Source organism: Taudactylus pleione, unplaced genomic scaffold (genome assembly GCF_031769625.1).
Source record: "Taudactylus pleione unplaced genomic scaffold, aTauple2 ptg000366l, whole genome shotgun sequence".
NCBI lineage: Eukaryota > Metazoa > Chordata > Amphibia > Anura > Myobatrachidae > Taudactylus > Taudactylus pleione.
Window position 1 is genome coordinate 6,379,945 of NW_028284767.1, and position 13,339 is coordinate 6,393,283.

At 42.7% G+C, this 13,339-nt stretch overlaps 1 protein-coding gene across 4 annotated transcripts in view; it reads left to right on the plus strand.

Annotated features, from left to right (window-relative positions):
• The window catches only part of LOC148508451 (uncharacterized), a 262,947-nt gene that overhangs the window by 1,780 nt on the left and 247,828 nt on the right, over positions 1–13,339 (plus strand). Inside the window, exon 1 of one of the 4 annotated variants that reach the window (XM_088444560.1) lies at positions 2,912–2,934. The exons of the other annotated variants lie outside the window; for them this stretch is intronic. The gene's annotated coding sequence lies outside the window, so the exon portion shown is untranslated. Of the gene's footprint in view, positions 1–2,911; positions 2,935–13,339 lie in introns of those variants that run through there. 4 annotated transcript variants of the gene reach the window in all.

Below are 13,339 nucleotides of genomic sequence, written 5' to 3' on the forward strand. Positions count from 1 at the left end.
ACTAGTTGGCTGGTTGGATGTAAGTTGGTCTAGTGTGTGGCCAGCTTTAAGCTCAGAAGCCTGCAGGTTAGAAATTACTGACTCCTCAGCTTGTTTTACCTTATATTTTGTACTTTTTATTACTTTTTTTTTTTTTTTTAATATCCTAAGAGATGGAGACTTTGGGGGTGATTCTAAGTTGGATGCAAAGTGGCTGCATTTGCGTGATGTGGTGGGCGCCTGCTTTACTACTTCATGCCAATGCAAGTTTCCATAGGGCTAATGCAAGGATTTATGCAACTTCAAGCGGGAAGCCGCTCCGCCCACTGTTTTGCCATCTACAGACGCAATGTTCATCATTCGTATAAGCACTTGCACCAGCCCCATGCTAGGTGCAAGAGGCCTGTCTGAAACGAGCTTCTTTCACTGCACGTGCACGGCACTCCTGTGACTCTCTCACAAGACAGTATAATTCTGTGTGATCGCATTGTCGCTGTCCTGTTTTCAGCCCGAAACGCCCATTTCGTGCGAAGGCTAGATCAGGCAAAGATCTGTCTAACTCAGAATTGGACAGAGATATGCAAAAATGTATGTTTAAATATCTGTAAAAGGGTATAGGCCCAACTCAGAATCAGCCCCTTTATACGCTGCATCCAGAGGCGCTGTGTAATAGAAAGTCCCTGGTTCAGAGACCAGCTTCTTTGAATCAAGTTTTGCGACTTTTTATTTTTTTACTTCTAGTACTTTAAATAAAGTTGTTCTGTTGTTTTGCAAATAATGTTTAATCTTATGTCCTGATTTAGCCTAAAAGCTGGATATCTACCTGGAAAACCAAGCGATCCAGTTTCGCAATGATGTGATGTAAGAATATATAGCATCGCTGTACGCACTGCACGATCCTCTGTACGATGGTGTGCTATAGCGTTACATGTTTAATGTAACTTTACTGCATCATTTGTGGTATCGTCCCATCTGATGTGCACCACCTAATTCATTATATGATGAATTGGGTGGGTTTCAAGGTACACACTATACAATATATCGTATAGTGTCTACCCAGCTTGTGTTATAAAATATGCATCCATTAGATACAAATTAAAACATGTGTTGTAAGGCTATTGTTTGTTTTAATATACATATTTATGTAGAGTTGCAATAGGTCTACAGAGACAAAATAGAAGCTATTACAGATTGTCAGTTGTTTCAAGATATTTGCTCAGTATTTGTATGTTCATTGAGGAATGTCTGTCTTAATTTAAATTTGCAGTTGCACAACTCAGAAGTTTCCATTAAATATCTCCCCTTTATTTCCTTCCATATCATCTTGAAAGTCTCATTTCTAAAATAATAATAAAAATGACAGTAACACATAGCATTTATTTTTTCAGAAATGTCCTTCTTGTGCATAGCATAATAAGGAGCACACCCATGTTCCAGTTTTTGGAAATACACCCATTTTTTCCTAAAATACTGATCTGTTAAAATTTAGTTATAGCTGAAATAAATCGCCAGTGTGAGAGGACTCAAGATTGTCATTATTATATAGGTCACTGGTTGGAATGTGTGTACAAATGTCAGGGGTACTGAGATGTGGGTGGGTGCAAAGAATCTGGGTGCAAATAAAACATAGCCACTCCCACACCCCCAAGATAAGTGGGTGATTCAGATTTAATATATATACAGGTTGTCTCCCATATCCAAAATGCTTGGGACTAGGGGTATTTTGGATAATGGAATATTCCGTAATTTGGAATATTTGCATATCATAATGAAATATCTTGGGAATGGGACCCAAATATACACACAGAATGCATTTATGTGTTATATACATCTTGTACACACAGCCTGCAGGTCATTTTATACAATATTTTCAATAATTTTGTGGCTCAAGTAAAATTTGTGTACAGAAATGAAATTCATTTATGTTTCATGTACACCTTATACACACAGCCTGAAGGTAATTTTATACAATATTTTTAATAATTTGTGCCTTAGACAAAGTTTGTTTACATTGAACCATCAAAAATCAAAGGTTTCATTATCTCAGTCAAAGTGTATGCTAATTGGCTGCATGGGTGCAATGATGGCAAATGCAACACCATTATTATATTTTGTAGCTGTGTTGTAGTGAAATTTATGCACTATCTACAATCGCTGGTAGTCCCATTCGCAGTGGTGTATTTTACTTAGGGGCTGCTGGACTGCAGCACCTCCCAGTAAAGATCCTATTCAATTTAGTGTGCTGTTTAATCCGACTATTACAACTTAAGCTGGAGAATGCCGGTTCACGCGACTTAACCTGGGTATTTAGTAGCGAGAACCATCTTTCTCCAACTAAATAGCCGGCCGCGCTAAGCCAGCAGACAGCCTCGCGGCCAGCACTTTAGCCGGATTTCTGCTCGTACTCTCAGAAGGGTGCAAGAATAAATCCTTTAACCGGGCCAACAGCGTGGTGAATTGACTAGCCCAGGGAACTCCTCCTAGGTGCTATAAACAGCGCGCTTAATTGTAATTGGGTTCAAGTTTACCAAAAATCTTGCACCTGCAGGCCTTTTCCTGCAGGTGTGAGATATTTGGTATCCAATTGGGTGCTGGGTTTTGATTTTTCTTTTTTTTATCTCCTCCAGAGCAGCTCTAATTTTTTCTAAAATCCATATTTTAAGAAATAATTATTGACACTTGCTCTGAAATACTTTGGACCCCCCCCTCCCAATGACTAATTGAGCAATTGGAAGTCTCCAATTAGCTTAATTAGTCCATTATTACCTTTTGTAGCACTAATCTCCTCCTTCTCTTCCCTGACTGAAGTCTTCTGCCTCTATCTTCTCCAGTAGTGTGAGTGTGACCCCTGTCAGTATGTGTGTGTCCTGTGTGTGTGTGTGAGACCCCCCTGTCAGTAGTGTGTGTTTGTCATCTGTGTGTGCCTGCAGCCGGGAGAGGAGCTCCGGAACCCAGGTGAGTGCGGCTGCATCTCCCCTGTGGGATTTTGCCCGCAAAAAACCCTTTGACCAATTTTTTTAATAATTGGATACATGCGATTATCGGGAGCGCGCAAACCTGTGGTAATTCAAAATTGGTTGCGCGGTCTACCTAATATTTGGCGGGCAAAACCTTGTGCCTAATTGGATATGCCCCATAGTGCTGAAATAAGCAGCATGGTGGCAGAACCCAAATGTTGAGTACCATTGTAAGCAGTGGGGAGGATATGTTGTAGAAGCGAGGGAAGGAAAAGTATATGAGGGAGGAGGGTCCTGCTCATGAGAGCTTACAGTCTAAAGGATGGGGCATCTCCCACTCCCCCATATAGTGGCTTCCGAATAGAAGCTCTTTCTGCTCATCTTACAATAGAGCTGGAAGTCTCAGAGGGAGGAAACCCCCCTCCCCTCAGACAGCCAGTTCGGAGTGCGATTAGCAGTAAGAGCTACCAGCAGGAAACCCATGATGAGCTAAATCGCCAGCCATAATGTGCTTCTAGGAGCTGCAGACTATGCAGCCTTAGAAGCTTTTACTGCAGCTGAGCATATACAAATTGATTGACGTCAGCAATTAGGAAGAATCCTTCTATATCCATTCAAGGTATGCTGAGTGACATTGAGGATATTTAACAAAATAAAACCCTATTATATACCATTGATTTATTTTAATTTTTTTTTATAAAAGTTGCTTAGTGTTCTAGAATAATTTTCCTTACTAATGTTATAGGATTCATTTTCCACCCCTTGCTGACAGGTGTAAAATTTAATCTTATAACATTAGTGAGGAAAATCATTTGAGAACACTAAGCCACTATTATATATAAAAAAAATAATAATGTATTTATAACAGCACAATTGATATTTGTGTCTGGTGTGAGTTATTGTTGTACCACTGCTACCTGTTGTATATAATATTGCTAAGCTGAACCTAGAACTCCCCTACCCATAGCACACAAACACATTGGGCCTGATACTGTGTCGGACCCAGTGCTGATGTTCGTGCAAATGGTCGATGTCTTTTAACTGCGCATGCGTCGAAGTCACTAAAAAGTTGCGATTGACATGTGCGATATTGGAAATGTATTACAGCCCCCCTTAAGTCTAAAGGTAGGAGTCACCACTGCTCACAAGTCTTAGCAAATGTAAAAACAATATAGAGGAGAAATAGAGAGTACTCACCAGTCTGATCATAAAAGAGAATCCTTTATTCCATTGAATAATTTACAGCATGGGAGTCACAGTAACCAAATGATATAGGCTCCTTAGCCAGCAGCTGTTTCATACCGATTATGGTTCTAAACCTCTGCAAATGAATAAAGCATTCGCTTTTAGAAGGGTCAGTGTTGACTTTTGTAAAATATGTAATAATTCATTCAATTTTCTTTCAGGATAAATCAAGAAATTTGCTTTGATTGTATGATTTGAAAGCATGGTAAAAATTGCTTAGGAAAGTAGTAATCATTGCATATTAGTGCATCATTGCATTATTAGGAGCAAATTACTCATGGCTGGAGTAAGTGTGGCTGTATGCCGAATTTACGGTACTCCCACATTACCACCGAAGTCAAGCAAAAATGTATGAGTCCGGGGTGAGATCAGGCCACGTGGGGGGGATTGTACTCCATTACAATGGAAACTTGCCCCCATCGCACCTAATTGGATGGAGCCCCTGGATTAGTACTGTACACCCTGGGAGGGGTTGATGCAGCGAATGTGAAACCTTGTTACAGAAAGCTTACATTAGCTTCTGAATTTACTTTAAATTTGTGCAAAAGCTGTTTCAATTACTGAAAATTTGGAGAGTAGATTGTTTTCCTTCTGACATATATGTAACAAGACGGCAGGATCACTCCTTATGCACAAAGTGCATTTTATTATTATTACCAGTTATTTATATAGCACACACATTCCGCAGAGCTTTACAGAGAATATTTGGACATTCGCATCAGTCCCTTGCCCCAATGGATCTTACAATCTATATTCTCTACCATACGTACAAACACATACACACTAGGGATAATACCAGTATGTTTTTGGAGTGTGGGAGGAAACCAGAGTGCGCAGTGGATACAGATGCAAGCATGGTGAGAAAATACAAACTCCACATAGTTAGGGTTGTGGTGGGAGTCGAAGCCAAGACCTTAGTGCTGTGAGGCAGTGATGCTAACCATTACACCAGTACAGGGAACCACCATGTGTCCATAGCGCCGTACATTGAAAAGCAAACACAATACAAAAAACCAGAGTATCTTTATAATTCAGTTATACAACCAGAGTAAAGGGGTAGGATGGGGGTAGAGGATACTGAAACTCTCTATGGCAAGTAAAAGCAGCAGTGATGATGTTTGTGTTCAACTTGGCTTCAACTGGAATGTAAACATTTGGAAACATACTTATTAGATCCAAATGGAAGTTGGATGTCTGATTAACATTTAATGATAAACTAAATATGTTCATTAGCTTGACATTCACAGCTCTCATAGATGTAAGAATTTGAGGAGCGCAAAACATGAAAGTATCAGTTGACTTGTATAAAAGATCTAGCCTTAGGACATGTACTCATACTCTGTGGTTGTACAGACACCTGCTGTGTCTTGTCCGGGTGTTGTACTATATGTCGGCAGTCATCATGTCGACATTGACCATGTCGATATTCATCATGTAGACACTGATGTAATGTCGATATAATGTCCCTGGTGGCTGCATCGGTTCCATCGCGGGTTTCGGTGGTCATGTGACCGTCACTTCCGGGTCAGACCTCCGATACTCCAGTGTTGCAGTGAGTGTTCCTCCCCTATTCCTAATCCTTAACCCTCCCTCTAGCGCCCAACCTTCCCCCCCACAGCCTAACCCTAATTCCGACACTCTGACCATGTCACCACTAACTTGTCGACACGTTGCCTGTCACAATTTTGATAATGTAGACATTGTAAATGTCGACCTATTGACTACATCTTGTGTTGTCCTGCATTGTGTTTATATATGGTGACTAGTGTAGTTGGTGGGTCACCCGTACACATGCAGATGCACCGATATATATCTGCATGATATATTGGCAACGGCTGTGTTTCAGGGCCGACTTTATATGTCTGTGAACGACATTGTTCACAGACATATCGGATGTACATAACCGCCAATGCATTTGCGATATATTGTTTGCAGTTTGAATGAACGATATATCTACAAGCGTGTACCCAGCTTTAGTTGTTTTTGTCTAGTAAGAGGAAGCATTTTCTGCTTACAGGTGGGAATTATTATAGTACATCCTTTTATTTGTTGGTTATAATTTTTTTAATATTAGTATTCATGAGTATACTTTACGAATTCTGTCTTTTATGGATATTTTACATATTTTGTTTCTGAGGTGGGAACAAGGCATAATAGAGCAAGTAACTTTGCACCTTGGTAATACCATGTTAAGGGGCCTATCTATTAGCAGATAAAATTAATGATTGAACGATATCTCGATAAATCGCATCTATCATCTCCAACATGTTGGTCAATTATCGCATATAGCTGTACGATATTAGCAATATCGTGCAGTTTATATGCGGTAAATGACGAAAGATATTAGCAGCAGCTACAGAGCTCTGCAGAGAAAAAAATCCACTCTCTGAATGATGTCATGCGATATCGTTCATCATTCGTCGTTTGCCAAAATCTGTCATGTACATGACAGATATCGTTCAGCACAGCCACCGGAATTTTCAAGGGATATCTTTTGTCTTTCATCACTCAGAAATACATCTGCTAATGGCTAGGCCCCTTTACACTGCAGTTGGTGCCGATGTAAAATGTGTAGAGAGATTTAGGGCACGATTCTATTCTATGTGCGATGTGAATAGCGCCGGGAATCGGCTCCCGGAGCTATTCAATACACCGCGCAGCTAACCCCGACTAAGGATTTCTTCTCGCATCCCTCCGGGGATGCGAGCAGAAATCCGACAAAAGTCCCGGCACGAGGCTGTTTTCTGCCCTTCACGCCTGGAAAACAGCATTGCGCCGTAAAGTTAGGTCGGGGAATGCCCGTTCTCACACCTGAAAACCCTGTTTAAGGCGCGAGAACGAGCCTTCCCCGACCTAACATCGCTATGGATTGAATAGCTCCGGGAGCTATCTCCCGGCGCTATTTACATTGCGCTCAATTGAATCGAGCCCTTAGATTTAAGAGGGGCGTGTCTTAAATTGCAGTGTGAAAATAATGCTGTCCAGCATTTGTGACCTACATGCAACAGCAGCCGGTATATACCCTGCATGCAAAATAATAAATGTATTATTTACAACCCTTTATTGCAGCCTGCTTTGTTCCAGATACAAACTTACTTGCTTTATTTTTGCTTTGTTCTCTCGGTGCAATAAATTATAAATACATATTGCATTAACATGACGTTTACAAATGCAACACTTTTCTGTGTTATGAACAAGCATCCATAGGACCACTGTATTAAAGAAACTAAACCTTTTCAAAAGTAAGTGTTCACTATCTGATGTTGGTATTGTATACCTAATCTACCTCCAGTATAAATTAAATGCAAATATTAATATGTAATTGATAGTAAAACTTCCATACTACTACAGTAAATGTTTAAGTGCAGACATTTCACTAGCAGGCACTTAGCCGTAATGTGTTGGTTGTCCAACTGTTTCTCCGGCAGCTTGTGGCCACCAGCATTGCATGTTTTACCTCACACGCCATAGAGGTGCACAGGAAATGTGCAATGCTGGTCAGGGCTGTATGCACCATCTAGATGGCACGTTCCCCCACTAATTAAATTCCCCCAATATAGTCATACAGACAGAGATGATGATAAGCCTCTCTTGATATCAATTTATACCAACACATATAACTTTGACATAGTAGAACATTTTAATATGATGTGAACAGATAGTTCTAGCGTAACAATATGTGTAAATACTTTAAATGCAGTGGCTATACTGGCTAACTATATTGCCCACACAACTTCTTTGTAATAGCTCAGTGGGTGGCATAAAGGGAGCACTAGATCGTTGCCAGACACACAGCATCTGAAATACAAGCATATATTATATTCACTGGGCTTTGTACGGTTCCTATAGGTGTTTATTTTAATAATAGTTTTCACAAATAATGTAATTCAAAATAAACTTTAAACGTTTCTTACCTGCAGTGAAGTCAGTTGATTTGTCAAGAGAAAGATACCGGCAAACTACAGATAAAATACTGGAATCCTAAACCTACAATTGAGTTATTTTAAGTAAGGGCAAAGGCCATGTGGCCTGTTTGCTAAGTGATAGGGCAGTTGCAATCTGAAGACCTTGTATCCTGTTCAGTAACCCAGTTATGTAAAATTATTTTACTGGCTGACAGGGACTACTGTGCTCACTGCTAACCTACAACTACGTAAGTATGACTAAATGGAACACAGATTCCAGATTATCGGTCCTGAGGCTTACTCAGCTGACTGTCGCCGGCTGTCCACCATCGCAATGGTTATCCCAGCCTGCGCAGTGCTGGGAACGCAAATGCAGCAGGGGGTGTAGGACACCTTCTGCTGCATTTGTATATTTGCAAGGATGGAATTGCAAAGCTGCTTGTGTGTGGCTATGTAATTCTGTCCTCTGCTGAATCACCCCCACAGTTGCCATCGATCTGGGCTGGAGGACTGACCGCTAACTATGGCCCTGCTTCAGGGGCGTTTTAAGAGAGGAGGCGGCCAGTGTGCAGCCTCCATTTGGGCCCCCTCCTCTCTGTCGGCGGCTCAGCTGCACTAAGCGCTGTAGATTCTGGCTTCATGCCAGAATCTACTGTGCATACGCGGGTCTCCGGGAAAATGTCGCCCGTGCCTACTTTCCCGGGGACATCTTTACTGTGCATGCGCAGATCACTGGGAAAATGGCCACCGCCATTTTCCCAGTGAGTGTTTGCTGCTCTGCAGCCCCGATCTGGCGCTGTGGAGCAGCACTTTGGGAATCGGCGGAGAGGTAAGTATAATTACCTATGGGTGCAGGGGGTGCAGTGTGGTCCCCCTGGACCCAGGTGCAAGTGTGCACCGCACACCTTGTATGTCAGCAGCGCTATTTTACACGCTGCTAACATACAAAAGTATAAGTGTAAAATAGCGCTGGTTAAGGCGCATTTGTCACTTTGCAGCACCTTGTACATATTCCCCAACGGTCAGTGTAGAGAAATATTACATACAAGAAATCCCTCCCACCATATTTTTATTTCAAAAGAAAAATAAGAGTATAAAATCCATACTAAACATACACTTAACGGTACCTTTATTTCTTCTTTGTTTTTCTCTGTTTTTCTCTCTCCACTTTCATAGCAGCGTACCCCATAGCAGATGCCCCATAGCAGCATACCCCATAGCTGCTGCCCTGCGAGTCCATAACCACCTGCCCCTGCAGCCGCTGCTGCTCGTTATGTACGGCCGGCGCCGCCTATGCGCGACGCCGACGGGCCCATAACCACCACCACCACCACCCTCCCTTCCTCCCCCTGCAGCCGCTGCCGCTCGTTATGTACGGCCGGCGCCGCCTATGCGCGACGCCGACGGGACGGCCGGGGTTGGTGCCTTGTTTATAATGTACCTACAGGGCTTCCGTAGCCCTGTAGTACAAACCAGAAGAGCACGTGACAGTTAAAGTCGGAACGCAGCCGCGGCGGAAACCCCTGAGCTGCACACTGGTCCAACTCCTCCACAGCCGATTGCAAGGAGGAGGTGGGCGGCCCACGATGCATGCTAATAGAGCGGCCCGGGGGGCACGCGGCACCCTGCCCCCCGGCCCAGTCCGCCACTGCTATGTCCTATATATGTGCTGCATGCACAGAATTGCATTCTCAGAGCTCTGATATATGTGAAGGAGACTGTGTAGAGACAGGGAGAGCAGCTCAGCTTCCTGCCCACTCACTCTTCTAGCACAACTCTACACTTTTTAAGGCCTGATTCATATGCAATTGCCTGTGGATAGCAGCTTCTAAAATATACTAATGCTTGCCAAAGCACAGCTGACATAAATACACCCACTGCTGCCTTCTCAAATCCGTCCAATGTCGCTCTTCTGCGTAATCATCGGTAACATTGATGTACATCGGGCAGTCACACAGCATTTACAACAAGTCTGACCAGTTGCAAACAGTGCAAGTCTTCCCGCACGCAGAGCTCTCATTCTGCGGGGAGGCCTGGTGCAACAGTGCAGGTTCGGCAACAGTAATGTAGAGAACAAAATCTGTGCAGGAGATAAAGGAGACACCCCCCCCCCCCCTCCCTCCCCCACTCCCCTGTCTGCTCGGCTAGGAAACCCATCAAAGTATCATCAGGACAGGCAGTCAGCCAACCCAACAGGTGAGCCATCTGTGTGGCCATATAGTAGAGTCAAAAGATAGGGAGGGCAAGGCCTCCAGAGGACTAGGACCTACACAAGTATGCAGGGCAATCCTCGCCTCTTCTCCCCCCAAATAAAGAAGAAAAAACTGCAAATAATGAAGCAAAAGCGCTGTGCGACTTAGACGCATGCGCAGATAAAAAATATTGACCATTTGCGTGATTATCGCCATTGCGTGCAACTCAGATTCAGGCCCATACTATTAGAATGCTACCCATTAAAAACGTGTAGCATGTTACCCACTGAGATTTGGTATGCAGCAGAAAATAAGTGAAAACCTTATGTAAAACACCTATAAGTGCTCTGTGTTTCTGAATGGGGCCAGCACCCAGCATCCGCACTCCACTGACACTACCAGCCCTGTGCTGAATGTGCTGGGGATCTTATCAACACCACTGGGCTGTAGGTACATGGGCAGTGAGGAATGTGAGGAATTTTAGAGCTATGAATTGGCAACTTTGCAACCTCAGTTTCCTTTATAATATTTAGAAGTCTAAAGGGGCCTATCTATTAGGCGACCTGAAAAACTGAACGACTAGCGTTCAGTCCTTCAGGTCTCTTAGGTGCAGTACCCGCACTGAACGGCGTCCACTGAACGTCATTCAGTGCAGGAGACCGACCTATCTGAGAACATGTGGAACCTGACAATTGTCGTCAGGTTGACGAGCATGTTCCACAGAGCGTCGGCAAGGACCCATCGTGCACGCGCATCGCTGGTCCTTGCCGGCTATCCACAAGACGACTTTCTGAATGCTCCGACCAAAATCTCCTGGTTTTGGTCGGATCGTTCAAAAAGTCGTCTAATGCACAGGTTCTCAAACTCTGTCCTCAGGACCCCAAACAGTGCATGTTTTCCACATCTCCTCACAGAATCACAAGTGAAATAATTAGCTCCACCTGTAGATCTTTTAAAATGTGTCAGTGAGTAATGAATACACCTGTGCACCTGCTGGGTGACCTGCAAAACTTGACCTGTGTGGGGTCCTGAGGACCGAGTTTGAGAACCACTGGTCTAATGGATAGGCCCCTTAAAAGAAACAGAATTTATCCTGCACCGGACAATACCAAATATTGGAATGAATGAAAAACCAACTTATAATAGAAATAAGAAGTATTGAAAGGTATCTATAAAATTGACTCAAGTTGGTGGTGCTCCCCTGGGTTAGCGGCAGTACATAGATATACTCAAAAGATTTGTTGTGACAGAAGAATGCAACAAAAGAGTTCTTTTATGTTTTTGTTGCATTCTTCTACATATTTGAAAAAGATTTGTTTTTTTGCGACAGAAGTCCCCAAGACCAATCCCCATTATACAAGTATATGACAAAGTAAATACATTTCAAACACATTCTTTATCATAATAAAAATGTGTGCTGTGGTATGTAGGGAGAGGCTATAAACAAGAAAAAAGAGGTAGCGTGTGGGAGTTGGAGATGAAAGATGGAAGGGGATGGGTAGTGGATTACAGATTCTATTAACTCCACAGTTATCAGTGACCTTTTAAACTTTTTTTTATTTCTTGTGCTGCCATACTGCAATGGCATTCTTTCTTCTGATAACCCACTGCAACTGCTCAGAGTCCTGTCACAGAATTTGGGAAGAATAAATTGACTGGGAAACACTTAAGCTGGGTACACATTAGACGACGTGTACCCAGCCAATCTATCTTGCGCAGGGTGCTGGCATTGGCAAGTGCATACACACTTGCCGATGCCGGGGGAGGTAGTGTGCAGCATGGCATCGCTAGCTACAGCCTCTGATCTTACTGCATGTAGAAAAAATATCTGAGGATGCGACAGACGACCTGCTTGAGTGCGCGTCTGCATCGTGCGTGCACACTGGATGATATGAACGATTTGTCATTCCGATGCATCGCAATCAGCCAAATCGCTCAAGATATCGTCTAATGTGTCTAAGGTCTTTAGTTGCACAGCCAATCACAAGTAGTTTTGCCATTGGCCACAAACTGATTGGCTGGTGGTACGGACCGTCACAGAAATGTCCTGCTTTGATCACATATCAGTAGAGACTAAATGACTCTTGGGACATGTACTGCACAACTACAGTGCATTGAAATAAATGGGCTGTAGAATTCTATAGGGAAAAGCAGCAGAAACCTGGTTAAATTGCTTGAGTTCACACCATGTGAGAATGGGGCTGATAGTGTTGAACGTAACGTTGAAGTCAGATGTAATTGCTACTGCATTGTGTGCACTGTTCAAATGCATATATGTGCCAGTATACAGGGTTGTGCACCTCTTCAAGCACACCCCCGTTTGCACGATTGATTTTATACCTATCATCATCAACAGTGAGCACTTCATCCAGCCCTATATATTGAGGGAGAATTCAATTAGGGACATGGCTCTCCATGCAGTAAACCATGGGCTAACACGCGCTAACACATAGATTCTGCACAAAGTGCTGGAATCTATGGTTTTTCCTGCGCATGAAATTAGTCTGCTCCTTATGCTGTGAGGAAAAGTCCTGAGGAGCTCGCAGCTATTTGAATCGAGCAGCGCGTTCAATTAGCTGCAGAGTAAACCAGGCACTTAGAAGGTGCATACACACACAACGATTTTTTGAACGATTATTGTTAACGATATCGTTTATCGTTCAATCGTTGAAAAAATCGTTTACTTTCTGACTTAAAACGATGAACGATTATAGTTTATGCGCGTTCACGTTTGTAGTTCAGTCAGACTGACCAACTCAACGATTTTCAGTAAGGGAATATGCAAAAATTGTTCATTACACTTAGCAAATGAACGATTTTAGTAAACTATTTTCGTAAATTTTTTCCATTTAAAAAATAAACGAAAATTGTTTACTAAAATCGTTCATTTACTAAATCTTTGTCTGTGTATGCAGCTTAAATGTTTTACAACAAGGGGAGATTCAATTATGTAAAGATATGACTGTAAACAGAAGTATTTTCACATCTGGCCAACTCTGCATAGCCTGTAGTTCCATCGACAAGCCCTCACTGAACATTGCCTTTGTAGGAACACCCCATT